Genomic DNA, 15,917 nt, shown 5'->3' with positions numbered 1-15,917 from the left:
TTCTGTTAGAATTAAATGATCCAAATCCTTATTTAAATAAAATACAGGGGTAAAATAAAATATAAGTAAAATCCATATAGAACTACACTTCTTTTATTTTATTTTAGAATAAGGTTTTTTAAACATTATTAAACTCCATCTATTTTATATTGATTAGAATAAGGTGTTTTAATCTTACTAGAATATGGATTTACAAGCCTATAAATAGACATAACCTATTCCTCTTGTAATCATTTGAATTCGACATAGCGAATTTGCTTCTCCTCTACCTGTGATTTTTTTCCCGAAAAGGTTTCCACGTAAAATCTGTGTGTTCTTTATTTTATTTTATTTTCACAAATTGGTATCCAAGCTTCCGGGTAGTTCATCTCGATCACGGTAATGGCGTCTTTGAAGTATGAAATTCTACTGTTGGATTGCAACACCAAATTTGCGTTGTGGCAGATTAATATGCAAGCAGTTCTTGCGCAGATGGATCTAGAAGATGCCCTGCTAGGGATAGATAAGATGCCTTCGACATTAACAGATGAAGAGAAGAAGCGTAAGGATCGAAAGGCATTAACACAATTACATCTGTATTTGTCTAATGAAATTTTGCTAGATGTGATGAAGGAGAAGACCGACGCTGCATTATGGAAGAGGCTGAAACAAATATGCATGTCGAAAACTCTAACAAGCAAGTTGCATATAAAGCAGAGTCTTTATGCTCATCGTTTGGAGGAAGGTGGGTCTGTACATGAACACTTAATAGTGTTTAAAGAAATTCTCTCAAACTTGGAGGCCATTGAAGTTCAGTATGATAAGGAAGATCTAGGGTTGATTCTACTTTATTCGTTGCCCCTGTCTTATTCAACTGTCAGAGACATGATTTTATATAGCCGCGAGTCTCTTACAATTGATAAGGTTTATGATTCTTTGACCTCATATGATAAAATGAAGCATCTTGTGGTTAAACTCGACTCTTAGGGAAAGGGTCTCATTTTTCGTGTGAGACAAGATCAGAATGCTGATGATGATCATGGAAGGACATAGGAATGGAATCTTCGAGGTAAATCTAAGGGTAGATCGAAGTCTTCAAACAAAGGTAAAACTTGTAATGTTTGTAAGAAGAAAGGGCAGATTAAATTTGAGTGCTGTAAGCTGTAGAACAAGATTAAAAGGGAGGCAGCGAATCAAAAAGGAAAACAACTAGAAAATTCTGGTGAAGCTGATGTTGTAGAAGACTACAGTGATGGGGAAATTCTAGTCACTTTTGCCAACAATTATAAAGTAATCGAGGAGTGGATACTTGATTCAGGTTGCACCTTCCAAATTAGTCCCAATCGGGATTGGTTTACAACTTACGAAACAGTGTTTGAAGGTGTTGTTTAGATGGGAAATAAGGCTTCATGTAAAATCGCAGGTGTTGGAACAATTAAAGTTAAGATATTTGATGGAGTTGTTAGAACACTTAGTGACATACGACATGTTCTAAAATTGAAGAGAAATTTAATTTCGTTGAATACTCTTGATTCAAAAGGGTACAGATACACAACTAAAAGTGGAGTTTTAAATATTTCCAAAGGATCCCTTGTTGTGATGAAAGGGCAGAGAAAGACTACCAAGTTATATGTTTTGCACGGTTCTACTGTTACTGGTGATGCAGCTGTCGCTTCCTCCTCCTTGTTAGATGATGATATTATTAAACTTTGGCATATGCGCCTAAGGCATATGAGTGAGAATGGCATGACAAAATTGAGCAAAAGAAGACTTCTTGATAGGCAAGGAATTTGCAAACTGAAGTTCTGTGAGCACTATATTTTTGGGAAGCAAAAGAGAGTTTGATTTACCAGAGGAATCCATAACACGAAGGGAACGTTGAAGTATATTTACTCTAATCTGTAGGGGGCATCCAGAGTGTCTTCGAGAGGTGGAGCTAATTATATGCTAACTTTTATTGATGATTTTTCCAGAAAAGTTTGAGTGTTCTTCTTGAAGCAGAAAAGCGATGTGTTTTTCGTATTTAAGTCTTGAAAAATAGACGGGAAAAAAAATAAAATACCTCTGCACACACAATGGCTTAGAGTTCTATTCTGATGAGTTTAATAGACTGTGCAAGTCAGAAGGAATCATGAGACACTTGACAATTCGTCATACTCTACAGCAAAACGGCATTGCAGAACGAATGAACAGAACGATCATGGAGAAGGTTTGACGTATGTTATCAAATACCAACTTACCGAAGTCGTTTTGGGCAGAAACAACCTCTACTACATGTTTTTTGATCAACCGATCTCCATCCGTTGCCATTGAGAAGAAGACTCCACAAGAGGTATGGTCTGGTAATCCTACTAATTATCCTGACTTAAAGATCTTTAGGTGTCCTATGTATGCTCATGTTGATAATGGAAAATTGGAACTGAGATAAATTAAATGTGTTTTACTTGGTTATAAAGTCGGTGTAAAAGGGTATAAGTTATGGTGTCCTGAAAATAGAAAAGTTGTGATTAGCAGAGATGTCGTTTTTTATGAAACTGCTATGCTACCTAACTTATCTCTTAAAGACTCTTCCATTAAAGAAAATCAAAAGCAGGTGGAGCATCAGATTAATACAGAATCGACTCCTCAAGCCAGTACAAAAATTGAGAATAGAGTTGCTTCTTCACCACAACACTCTATTTCCAAAAATAGAACTAGAAGAGAAATTAAACCTTCAAAGAAGTATCCCGAGGCTGATCTAGTTGCTTATGGTTTAAATGTGGCTGAAGATATAGATACAAACCGAGAGCCATCTAATTATTCTGAGGCAGTTAGCTGTGAAGACTCAGAAAAATGGATGTTTGCTATGCAAGAAGAGATGAAATCACTCCACAAAAACAAAACACGAGATCTTGTGAAACTTCCTAAATGTAAAAAGGTTGTTCGTTGTAAATGGGTGTTTAAAAAGAAAGAAAGGACCCCAGGAGTTGAAGAACCCAGATATAAAGCAAGGCTTGTTGCAAAGGGTTACAGTCAAATTCCAGGAGTGGACTTCACAGATGTGTTCTCTCCAGTTGTGAAGTATAGTTCGATTCGAGCTTTGCTTGGTATTGTGGCCATGCATGATTTGGAGCTTGAGCAGTTAGATGTAAAAACTGCATTTTTGCATGAAGAACTTGAGGAAGACATTTACATGCAACAACCAGAGGGTTTTACAGTCTCAAAAAAAGAGGACTATGTTTGCTTGCTGAAAAAGTCCCTTTGCAGTTTGAAACAATCACCAAGACAGTGGTACAAGAGGTTTGATTCCTTTATGACTTCTTATGATTTCAAAAGAAGTAGTTTTGACAGTTGTGTTTACTTTAAGTAAAACAATGATGGTTCTTTTGTATATCTACTTCTTTATGTTGATGACATGTTGATAGAACCAAAAGATAAATGAGAGATAGGAAAGGTCAAAGCCCAACTAACTGAAGAATTTGAGATAAAAGATTTGGGACCAGCAAAGAAGATACTTGATATAAAGATTCTCAGAGATAGAAAAGCAAGTAAATTGTACCTAAGTCAGAAGGAGTACATTGAGAAAGTTCTTTGCAGGTTCAATATGCAAAGTGTTAAGCCTGTTAGTACTTCTTTAGCAGCCCATTTCAGACTTTCATTGGCTTTGTCTCCACAATCAAATGATGAGATTGAGTACATGTCACATGTTTCATACTCTAGTGTAGTGGGATCTCTCATATATGCTATGGTTTGTTCACGTCCAGATTTATCATATGCAGTCAATGGAGTTAGAAGATACATGGAAAATCCCGGTAAAGAACACTGGAAAATAGTTCAGTGGATTTTAAGATACTTACGAGGTACTACTGATGTCTACTTACAGTTTGGAAGAACTAGAGATGGAGTCATCGGGTATGTTGATGCTGGTTTTGTTGGAGACCTTGATAGAAGAAGACCTCTCACAGGTTATGTCTTTATAATCAGAGGTTGCGCAATCAGTTGAGAAGCAACTTTGCAAACTACAGTTGCTTTGTCTACCACTAAAGCTGAGTATATGGTGATTACTGAGGTTTGTAAAGAAGTTATTTAGTTGAAGGGACTCTTTAGTGAACTCAATGAAGTCCTTCAAATCAATACAGTATTTTGTGACAGTTAGAGTGCAATCTTCCTTACAAAAGATCAAATGTTTCATGAGAGGACAAAACACATTAATGTTCGGTATCATTTTGTACGTGATATTATTGCTCGTGGTGATATTGTTGTGAGCAAAATTAGTACTCATGAAAATACTACAGATATGATGACTAAGTCACTTCCTATAACCAAGTTTGAGCATTGCTTAGACTTGATTGGTGTTCATTGTTGAAGTTAAGCCCTTAAAGGGTTCTATGGAAGAGGTGAGGAACTTGTTCATTGAGAGTTCGCGATGAAGAACTTGTTCATTGAGAATTCGTATCAAGGTGGAGATTGTTAGAATTAATGACCCGAATCCTTATTTAAATAAAATCCAGTGGTAAAATAAAAAAAAGTAAAATCCATATAGAACTACACTTCTTTTATTTTATTTTAGAATAAGGTTTTTTAAAACTTATTAAACTCCATCTATTTTATATTGATTGGAATAAGGTGTTTCAATCTTACTAGAATGTGGCTTTACAAGCCTATAAATAGACATAATCTGTTCCTCCTATAATCATTTGAATTTGACATAGGGAATTTTCTTCTCCTCTGCCTGTGGGTTTTTTCCGAAAAAGATTTCCACGTAAAATCTGTGTGTTCTTTATTTTATTTTATTTTCACAGGTTCACTTAAATATATGGGAATAAAATTTCTTCAATCATAAGAAGTTGTGATTGTTTTGTTCTAAATAATGTGTGTTTTTATTAATAATGTGCCTGATCTAATGGTTATGGCATGGTTTCTAGTTTGCTAGTCTACTTGCAATGACTTATGTTTCCATGTTAAGTTTTTTCTATCTTGCATTTTGTATCAAGATTTGCTTTCGGTAGTTGCTAATTTTCTCGATAGCGATTATTTTAAATTGGTGTTATAACCTCCCACTTAACATAACACGTGGTGTTTTCAATGTCAGTACTTTCTTATAAGCTATCATATTAGGTCATTTTGTAAGTTATATTTTAAAAAAAAAATTAATATTTTTAAAAAAATTATGTATACTTTATTACGAGAATTATGACTCATCATAGTATATTCATAATTAACTTAACCATTTTTCTACTAATTTTTTTATTTATTAAAAAATTATACATTTTATAATTAACCAATTTTTACTCATTATTATTTATAATTATTAATCTTTATTGGTTAATAAATCATGGGTGAATCTTATATATCATATACATCAATTAAATTATACCAACAAATGGTTGGAAAAAATAGCCCTGGACATTTTCCCTAAGAATTTGGATTGAGTTTGAATCTTAGGGCCATTATTGTTGGGAAAGTTTACGTGAATATTAGCCTCAACCCAAGCAAAATTAGGCTCAAACCTTAAAATCAATTAAATTATTATATTTGTATGTGTCGCTATTGTATGTCAAAAATTTTAGAGTAAATTATATCGTTAGTCACTCTAAATACGGCTCGCCTCTAATTTGGTCACCCCAATTTTTTTATTTTGTTAATTTAGTCACCCAAAAAAGAAATTTATCAAATTGGTCACTTCACTAATAAATGGTAATGGAAGACTTACAGTGCATTTATGTGAACAAGTTTGGAGTCACCAAAATAGGAAAGACCCCTATTTAGAGTGATTAATAGGTAGTTTACACAAATTTTAGCGTGACTAACGTGGAAATTCACCATTAAAATTTTGTTACCATTTAACGGTGGTGTTGAGACAAATATTTGATATCATTGCAATTTGCCAATGGAAATGCCCACTTCCATCACCACTGCATCAAAGAAAGCAACTTGCCATACTTGAAAGTTGTCAATTTATTGAAACAAATTTTTAGGTTGTGTTATATTGTAGGATTATTCAAGTCCTTCAATGAATATCAATTCACCTGGAGAAACATATCCTAAGGACCGGACCGGATCGAGTGTGCCAAATTTCTTAAATTAAGGATGTTAGATTGAAACAAAACTTGAAAACTTATCTTCCAACAACCCAACTTACTTTAGTCATTATTATAATATTCTATTTAGTTATTTTAGTTATTGTCAAGAAGGGATTTTGGTCAATCTTTGGTATGCTAGCAAGTCTCGAAAAGTCCTATATATTTGAGAGACTTGAAATGTACTAAGTATTTGAGAGATGTAACACCCCGATATTTGATTCGATCATCGGGTCTGAGTTATAAGGTGTCACATTCATTGTCAAAGCAATTACGATCAAATTACAAATTGTTAAGCATTCAAATATAACTAAAACATGTGTATAACACGATACATCATCATTTTCGAATTTAACAAGTTTATGAAAGCTTTTTTATTAACCCAATGTCTAAAAAGAACTTAATTGTAAGGATTCCCAAATTTTGGGTTAACATCACAATGGCAGGGGTTCCTTGTCACGACACAAATCTCTGTTTGGTGCTTGTCATGACTTCAAAGCAACGGTGTCACCACAAGAACCTTGCTTTGTTTTTCGTCGTGACGTCAGAAGTTCATCATTACAACGTGACAATCTATTTCTTCCAAAATCAACTTGTTTACAAGTTAAAAGGGACCTAAAATCACATATATACATTTTCATACAACCAATTCATATATATCCCACACCAACTAGAATTCATTTCAATACAAGTTCAAATCATTAACAAAAGATAATACCATATGTAACTTAACTTTTGAGACTTTTAGCCTAAGGTTCCTAGGTGCATGCCCAAAAGACCAAAATGAGTCACTTTATACAAAATTTGTTGGGTTGGAAATGATAGTCTGGATGCTGGCTTCAAATCTCTAGGCTTCAAAAATCACCTAAACTTGCGGATGGAGAAAACAAACTCTACACTTAGTAATAGGGCTCAATGGTACATTTAGGATCCAATATATAATTACAAGAATTAACATTACAATTCAATAGAAAACATACTTATATACACATATTAATCAAAAAAATTTCATGATCTAAGGCGACAAGCAAATTATAACCATCAACTTACATCTAGCCAAATCAAGGTAACTCCTCTCTAAATACCTATACCATGGCCCGTAGCTAAATCAAGGTATTATTCGCACCCAAAGTTCCATATCATGGCCCGAAGCCAATACATTAACCTAATGACATGTCATTAGCATCCTAACTATTCCTAAGGTTCAACCGGGAAGTTTCACTTGTCGATTTCATCGTTGAACACATTCGTATAGTCGTATTCAAAATTCAAACATTAATAAACATTCAAATAAATGCCCATAAAATATGAACATAAAGATGGCTTTATGTTTTGTTTTATTAAAACATAAGTTAATTACTAATTTGCCAATTTGACCTTGGTTTAAAACATTAATAAACATCAAATACATGCCCATTTAAGTCCATTCCCACTATCTATGTTCTATTCACAACATAAGGTCTTCACATTTAATAAACCATAGCAATTAAACACTTAAACAATTAGAACGTAACTTTTGCATTTTACGCGATTTAGTCCTTTCATTAAATTAAGCACTCAAACGCTAAAATTATTTTACGAAATTTTCACACATACACATTCACATGGTATAAATACCAAAAATAATATTAAAATAATTTTACGACCTCGGATTGTTCCGATTTAGATAAAACCAAGCTGTTACATTGATGATGTGTTTCTCTTCGTCAAGAACAAAAAAAGGAGGTTGATCCTTAGACAATTTCGAAAGGGTCTTCGAGCAAAAAATTAACCTTTCTAATTCAATGGTTTGGTTTGATCCCAATATGCCAAGGGTTCAAAAATAACTTTTTGGTAACAAGCTAGGGATGCAGGTGGTGGTGAATTTGGATTATTATCTTGGACTTTCTTTGTTTAATGGAAAAAAAAGGGAGCTTTTAAGCATATTCTGGATCGTTTTTCCAATAAGATTAACAGTTGGTCTAAACTCTTGCTTTCTTATGGTGGTGAAGAGATTTTTTATCAAATTTATTCTACAATCATTACTTACTTACGCTGTGTCTATTTTCCTTGCTCCTAGGGGTACGATGGAGGAGATGACTTCCAAAATTCATCGTTGGTGGTGGGAAAGCAAAGAGAAGGGACGTTTTTGGGCTATGGTCCTTTGGGATAATCTTTTTTTATCAAAAGTTATGGGTGGAATTGGATTTAGAGACCTTCAGCTATTTAACTTCACCCTATTTGGTTGGCAAGTATGGAGGCTCATCCTGCATAGGGACACTTTTTTCTTCCGTGCTCTTAGCTTGAAATATTTTCCTGAAGGTGATTTATTCCATCCCAATAAGATTGATAAACTTTCCTTTACTTGGTCAAGCATTTTGGAGGCTACAAGAGCTCTTAATAAGGGGCTTGGCTGGTATGTGGGGGATGGTTGTAGAATTTGGCTTGACAATCACAAATTGGGCTTTGAGGGTCTTGATGGAAATGCCTTACATATCTTGACCGATTCTCTTCCAGATTTTGTGTCTGTGCTCTTTGGTTACCACATTATGGTGGTTGGAACATGGATCGTGAGCGTGAGCTGTACAGCAATTTTATGGCTAGCTGAATTTGTAAACATCCCAAATTTACCTCATAGGACGAATGATAGGATGGTTTGGTTCCATAATGTCCATGGACTTTACACGGCCAAATCGGCATATTCTTGTTGCTACTTAAAGGCATTGGGTTTGGCCTGCATTGGTTCTTTTAGAAGTTCATTTGGAAGATGAGAGCCCTTCCTGATTTTTTTTTTTGCACGGTGGATCAGTTATGAATTGCTTTCCACTAACGTTAAGATATCGACTATTAAACATAATGTTGATCTGGTTTGCTCGAGGTGTAAAGACAGTGATGAAATTGTGATTCATGCTTTAAGAGATTACCCTAAAGCTTAAGATGTCCTTATTGCTAGTGGTTTTGATAATAGATTGTTGATTAATAAATATGAGTTTTGCATTGATTAGATTGAAGACTCTATGTGTCTCTTGGACAAAAAAACTTTCAAGGACTTCATTACTACCCTTCTGAATATTTGGAACTACAGAAATAATGCCATTTTTAGGGGCAAGGAGGACGACGCTTGCGTGATTTGGGAAAGTGCCCTCAAACTTAATGGTCATTTTTGCATTCATAATGTAGACACTCAATTTTGCCCAGGCCCAGAAATAAGTCCAAAAACAATAAACCCCCAAAAAAAACGAAGTCCAAGTTCAGTCCATAATTACAAATATAATTTGGCCTGATCGGAATGGCCCATTACTTGAAAAGATTTAAGGCCCATCTACAAGTTTGACTCATATGGAAATATAATCTTCAATGATATACAATCTTAGATGTGATATGGAATCTTAGATATGATACAATCTTAGATATGATTGCAATCTTAGATATGATACAATCTTAGATATGATTGCAATCTTAGATATGATATACAATCTTAGAAGATATGATTTTGTAATCTTGGAGATTTAATTTGTAGATATCCTTTAATCTTAACCGTTGATGTAATTGATCTGTACCGTTGGATTTGGGGAGGCTCAACTATAAATAGAGGCCTCTCCCCTCATTGTAAAACAACTTGACTTCACTTGAGTTTTGGGAAGCAATAAGAATTCTTAAAAGCATTCACTCAAATTTCTCTCCCTCTTGCATTTTTATTTTCTGCGGTTTGTTTTTATTTATTCTTTGTTCATTTTCGTTTTCAACCTTTTTTTATTTTGATTTAATCCCTATTTCCCTGATTTTTAATTCTCTTTTATATTTTATTTTTTTAATAATTTTAGTATTATATCAAACTATTTTTTTATTAAATTCTATATTATTCATTGTTTTAAAAAAATATATTTCATTTAATTGAAAAAGTTTTTCTTAAATAAGGCAATGTTTGGTGTTTAGAAATTTGGGAAATAGTACCCTAACATACTGAGTTGCGATTTTTCGTTTGACTAAATAACCAAATATCCTTTTAATAAATTTTCAAAATCATGAGATAATTTTAGTTACGAGGATTTAAAACATCGTGTCCTAACATGCTGGATGTAATGTTTGTATACTTTCGGAACAAAGGAATCTCAAGTTTCAACTTTAAATTTTTCAAATTTTAAAATCTTTTCAAATTTTCGACATTAGTACAATAAATAATCAATTCAGTACCAATTTTGGGCATTATGAGGGTGCTAATCCTTCCTTGTGCGTAACCGACTCCCGAACCTATTTTCTTGAATTTCGTAGACCAAAATGTTTTATAAAGGTGATCCAATCACACCTAAAAAGGTTGGTGGCGACTCCCATTTTCATTTTTCAAAAAGTCAAACCCCGTTTCTAAAACATCCCTTTAAAAATTAGTTCCGCTGGGGACGTATAAGAGAGTCAAGCCGAAAATTGATTATTTTCTGTCTTAATGTCGGAAATTTGGAAAATTTTTAAAATATGTCATTTTTACATGTGTTAGTTGCATACGTTTGTTATTGTTTACGCACACATTGCATTTGCATGACCGTTGTGGTCACACCCTTAAGTGGGAGCGAGAAGCTATGCTTTCGTGAGGTTTTCACCTTCACATGGGCTAGTGGATTGCTTCCGGGATACATCCTTACCTATGTCTTCGTGAGATTTTCATCTCCACATGGCCATAAGGAAATGTGTCCCCCTGAACCGAACTTGGTCCATATGAGCCTATAATTGGTGAGGATCAAGGAATCTGCTGGTTCAAGTACCCTTTCTTTAGAACCGAACTACATATAGTGAACTTTAAGTGCTTGCCCCAGGTAGTATGATGATGACCTTTAGTGCCTACCTTTATAAGTTCTTATTTATTATATATTTTTTATATATGTGACACTGACTTGTTTTTCTTATTTTGCTATCATTGCATGTCATTTATCATTAAAAGGTGTCGATTCAAGGTTCGATTTCTGAGTTAGAAAGTTTTGTAACGGGGAACGAATATCTTAATAAAGTGGAGGACAACTCTTTCGTTTGTGCTTGGTCAGAGAAAACCCAGATAGAAAAAGGAAATAGTGTCATCGAAGGATACACATCAGAATTATGGGACTACACTCTCATTAGTGTGATGCAAAATAACCTCCAAGAGTTAAAGGAAATGTGGGATTAATGGAGTAACGAAGCCAAGCAGTTGTTCTACAATAGTTATGGGGAATTGCAGTATTTGCTTGACATGAAGATAGATGAGCAATTCAAGGTGAGCGTGGGGAGTACTGATGGACACTTCTACCATTATAGATGAAGATAGTCACCTCGTGGATGGTAAGGGTTTAAGACCTACAAAATTGAATTGGATGGAAAAAATTTTGCTTATGATGGTAGAAAGGCTCACTTACTATAGGACCATTACCAAACAACAAGCTGGAATTTACTGTGGTACTTTAGGATGTTGTACTTATCAGAAATAATGGAAATGCAAGCCCTGATGATCGGGACAACCCAAATGAGCATGAAAGAAAGAAATTAAAGAAGATCATATTGTTTAAAGATCTTTAAAGTGGAGATTAGCTATGCTGCGAAGATACCCATGCAAGCAATTCAAAATGTTCTGTGGAGGCAGAAATTTAAAGACTCTCAAGAAGCACTGAGGATGTTTGATATCATTTTAAGGCAGTATGCTGCGAAGCTGGAATGCCTACTTGTTCGCTAATCTTTCTTTCGAGGTAATTAGAGCAACTTCACAGACATTGGAGGAGGTGTCTTTGGCTGTAGAGCTTACTTCATAGGTGAAGCTGTAATTCAAATTCAAGAGATAGCTGATCATTTACAGATACTGGTAGAAAGGGCAAGCACGTTGAGCACCAATATGAGCTACAGTTCAGATAGAGGTCGAGAGTTAGCTTTGTTATTAGATAGGGTTAAGACTCTGGGCCTACGAGCGAAAGCGTATTTGTAATCCATTTTATGAAAAGATTTTTGTTCCTTAAATAACCTTTTCTAAAATGAAACTGAATCGAGATCGATACCTTTTTACATTCATGCATTTGCATTACATTACATCAAAGAAAAGAAGGTGTTGATTTGAAATTCGATTCCTAAATAGAATAGTTTGTCATAAGGAAACAAATTTCTTGATAAAGTAGATTATAGTACGGTCGTCTGAATATAGTCCAAGTAAACACGACGAGAGAAAGCTAGTAGTCCACGGAGGAATACATGATGTAATTGCCAAAGATTCAAGCCAACAAAGGTTATCCAAGAGCATGACGAGAGAAAGCCGGAAGTCCACGAAGGAATACATGACTTGATTTAATTGCCAACGAAGATTATCCAAGAGCCGGCACTTTTTGATGAATATCATGAAGATAAGCAAGCAAGAGATCGAGGCTCAGATTAAGCAGCAAGGAGCTGGCAAAGGCATCTTTTGGAGAATTTACAGGATTCGAACATGAAGAAAAGATCAGCGTTTACTTGGACTATGCAAGATCGCATATGTAATCTATTTTCATGTAAAGAAATCTATTTTTTAGAAAAGTTATTCTAATGGAATTGAATTCAAGATCAACATCTCCTTTTTCTTTTGCATTCATACATTTGCATTGCATCACATCAAATGCATTTAAATCTATAATAAGACCCTAATTAGTTAAAGTTATTAAAAAGAGAAAGAAAAAGAGGAAGAGAGAAGAGGGTCACGACTGAATGAAAAAAAAGTTGAATAGGAATTAACTACGTTCCCTTACATATCCTCGACTTTTGTGTTAGGAGGGATAGCTTACCCAGAGAAGGGGGTGTTTGGAAATGAAAATCATCCCATCAATGTCATACATGAGGAAGAGACTGAACAAAGAAACCTTGAGGGCATTCGCCCTTACGAACTGGGAATTTCTTTAAACAATTGGACTGCAGAAGAACTTCTTGTAATCTTTAGGAATTTTACGGAGTAATATTCAGAACACTCTTGTTGCTCTAAAGCCTAGGAGTAATAAGATTCCTTTTGAGAAGTGGGCTCATGTTTAGACATTTTTATTTTCAATAAAACATACTTTTATTATTCATCCGAGTAAATATTCTTTCATTCTGATTCTTTTGACCTTTGACATTCTTTATAAATTTTCATTTCATGTAAATAGTCATTTTTGAATTCATTTATTCCTTGTAGATTCTTTTGTGTGCCTATCATAGATCCCTAGATATCAATGACACGAGCAACGATACTACAGATTCAGAGTTCCTTTTGAGTGCGATATGTGTTTAGAGGAATCTCAGTACTTTGAAGGTGACAGAAATTGTGACTTGTTTCTGAATTTGTTGAAAATTGTTTTTACCCCATGAAGTGGTTGTAGGAAATATAGGCTTAGAGGAAGGAAAGATTACGAAATTGGAATTAGCTGAGGAGACAAAACAAGACCTTGTTGAGACTATTATGAGAATTCAAAAATGTGGTCCAAAGACGCATGCAGGATGATTTGCAATTGCCAGGATAAACATGAGGTTTTGGGACACTGTTGGTCCACCATGAAAAGGGATCGCATCAGTTGTACAATGAATGCCAAATTTAAGGGAGTCAAGACTTATGGGGCATGTATGTTATGGGCCCGAGGTCATCAAAAGTTTCAAGCTAACAATGACTCATTTTTGTGGACGTCAACTGCTCCATTAGGAGGGGAGATAGCTTCATATGCCAATATTACAAAGTCAAAAGTCATCCATCTCAAAAAAAAAGGAAAAAAAAAGAAAAAGAGATTATATATAATTGCACAATGCTAAAAGTTTGCAGTCTTTTCAAAAATAATGCGCCATACCACAGTACAACAAAGGTTGCCAAAAGAAAAGAAAAAAAAAAACAAATTACAGAAGATGACCGAGACTGGTAAAAATTGGTATAAGAAACTACCGCCTACTCTTAATTCATACGCTGGGGCAAACACCTTCAATTCCAGTTGTTTCAAAGGTTCCAACCATCATCCTTGGAATGGGTGCATTGTTTGGCTTTCCTGAGCAGTCTGATGTGCCGTCAATAGCTGTGATGGTTAGCTCCAGGTAGTGGCCATTGATTTCCAGCTATGGAGCATCAGGCCGTCACAGTCTCTAAAGCTTAAAATGATAGATTCTTTCTTCAAAACCAGTTTCTGACAAAGTGGATGACGGTATCATGAAGGAAGCTCTCTTTGACTTCTATACAAGTTCAGGGAAGAGGAAACTTGATCAAATCATTATTTTCAGGGATGGGGTTAGCGAGTCTCAATTCAATCAAGTTTTGATCAAGTTATTGAGGCTTGCAAGTTCCTTGACAAGAAGTGGAACCCTAAAGATTGTGGTTATTGTTGTACAAAAAACCATCATACCAAGTTTTTTCAGTAGGGATCTCCTGACAATGTGATACATGGTACTGTCATTGACAACAAAGTATGCCATCCAAAGAACAATGATTTTTACCTTGGTACTCATGCTGGAATGATTGGAATCACGAGGCAAACCCACTATCATGTTCTCTTAGACCAGGCTGAGTTTTCGGCTGATGATCTGCAAGAGTTTGTTCATTCTCTATCCTATATGTATCAAAAGAGCACCACAGCTATATTTGTTGTGGCTCCTGTTTGCTACGCTCATTTGGCAGCTTCACAGTTGGGGGCAATTTATGAAGATTAGGGATGCTTCAAAAACATCATCGAGTCATGGTGGGATGTATGCTCTGGGAGTAATCTCTGTACCTCAGGTTTTCAGGTTGAAGGATAAAGTCAGCAACTTCATTCTTGTCTGCTGAGAATCATTGAACCAACTTTTTGTAGGGTTTGACAAACAACAGCCAGGACTGCTGCTGGGGCAATCCTTTTCTCATGGGTTTATGAATCAAGATTTTTCCTCCAAGCTTTGATGGAGTCAAGAATTGAATACCTCTAGTAAACTTAACTTGAAAGTATTCATCCTAAGAAAATGTACCAAGAATGGATGACACAGACTTATGACAAAGAAGGTTCATCCAAAAGAATTTCATAAAGGAAACCTTGTGCTGAAAGAGATCCTTCCCATGCAAAAGGATGCCGAATTGGGAATGGTCATATGTTACGAAGAGGGATTTCTCTAGAGGTGCACTGATTTTGTCAAGAAATGGATAGGAAGAATTTATCTGATCCAGTGAATTCAGACTCGGTCAAGGAGTACTTTGTCTGGAGGAGAAGAGAAGCCAAGGTGAAAACCCGCAAAGGGCACTTTGGGACTTCTATTTCAAAAAAAAGGAAAAAATAAAAGAAAAAGAGAAAAAAATAAAAAGAAAAAAGAGAAAAAAGAAAAAAGATGGAGAGGCTAAGGTGAAAACCCGCAAAGGGCGCCTTGAGACCAAAGGGATTTTGAGTTGAAAACCCGAAAGGGCAGCTCAAATTTGGAAAGTCATGCAGTGACCTTGCTATACCGGATTCGACGAGAAGTGAAGTATGTTACATATCGAGGCATCAACAAATTACTTTGGATCTTTTAAACACATGTTGAACTCAAGAAAGTCTTCATGGATCTGGTGTATATACGCTCAAGCGGCGATATCTGGGGCATCTGATTTTTGTCCTATTTACTATCTTTGGATTCTTTTTCTTCGCAAAGATTTGTTCCCAGGTTAATCTTTTTGCATTCCTTCCAATAATTTGTCCAAATCTAATTATCCTTAGGATCAATTTATTTGTCTCCCATTATTCATAAAGCATGTTGCATTGAAATAATGATAGATGAACTAAAATATCTTCACAAACGAAGTTTTGCATATTACTCTGGAAATTTCTAGATAATACAAGAAACTGAAACAAGACAATTGTTTAAGGAATTCCTATATGTATGGGTTGGAGATACTCGAGAGATTTTCTTCTTCAGTCCAAAAGGTGGTTGGACGTTTTAAGCAATATTGATCTTAAGAAAGGATCATTT

The 15,917-nt window shown here is 35.0% G+C and overlaps 1 pseudogene; it reads left to right on the top strand.

The window, feature by feature from the left end:
• The first annotated feature begins 8,104 nt into the window (after window positions 1-8,104).
• On the top strand, window positions 8,105-14,769 carry LOC107957612 (protein argonaute 4-like; annotated as a pseudogene).
• Window positions 14,770-15,917: the final 1,148 nt, after the last annotated feature.

This window comes from Gossypium hirsutum, chromosome A11, assembly GCF_007990345.1.
Source record: "Gossypium hirsutum isolate 1008001.06 chromosome A11, Gossypium_hirsutum_v2.1, whole genome shotgun sequence".
NCBI classification, from domain to species: domain Eukaryota; kingdom Viridiplantae; phylum Streptophyta; class Magnoliopsida; order Malvales; family Malvaceae; genus Gossypium; species Gossypium hirsutum.
This window is presented reverse-complemented; position numbering and strand designations above follow the sequence as displayed.